Below are 779 nucleotides of genomic sequence, written 5' to 3'. Positions count from 1 at the left end.
ATGCTACATAGCTAGTGATCAGTAGAATTTGCAAAAAGAATTTTCCTTCTATCACTTTAAGTCAACACCTCAATGTAGGTCTGTGACTCTTCTCTCCCTCTACTATCTTTGCCTAATGAAGCTGGTGGGCTTCAAAAGTGAAGGTGGGCACATCTCCCAATGCTACCTTCTCAAGATCCATCTTGGAAGCATGGTGAATCCAGCTATTATTCTGTAACTGAATGTGCTTGCGACAGGCATCTGTAAACAGCCCCAGAGATCCTCAGGAGATCTCGCTGAAGACAGTGCGTTCAACTACAAGAAAAGGGATGCATCATTCTTGATTTTTCTCTCTGACAGTATGGAAATAGCTGTGTTTTTTACGGGGTGGGGACTTTACTGCTTACGGAGGGATTTTGCTTTTTCTGATCTCTGCTAAACCAAGAGAGACTATAGTCTAAAGTCTGACCAAAGGCATTGGAACTGATGAAGACATGAACTGTGATGCATTTGGTGTCTTTTGGTAGTCTTGGAAAGCTAGGTTCCTTTCAAGGATGACCATGAGTGGAAGACACTATGTCAAGGCCAGACAAGCTGGTGCTGTGTCAGCCATTCAGTACTGCATCTCCCATAATACCTTTCCACAGGCTACACAGACTACAGGTTGCAGGCAAACCATCTGGAAGGCACCACTGACTTGTTTGAACACAAGTATTCCCAGATTCAGAACAGACTGAACTAGGACAACAAGCACAGAATTAAAAAATCCCAAGAAACCAGCCAGGCAAACTTAGGAAAAC

This window comes from Sceloporus undulatus, chromosome 1 (assembly GCF_019175285.1).
Source record: "Sceloporus undulatus isolate JIND9_A2432 ecotype Alabama chromosome 1, SceUnd_v1.1, whole genome shotgun sequence".
In the NCBI taxonomy this organism is placed as follows: Eukaryota; Metazoa; Chordata; class Lepidosauria; order Squamata; family Phrynosomatidae; genus Sceloporus; species Sceloporus undulatus.
The sequence above is the reverse complement of the archived record's forward strand: the minus strand, read 5'-3'. Positions refer to the sequence as shown.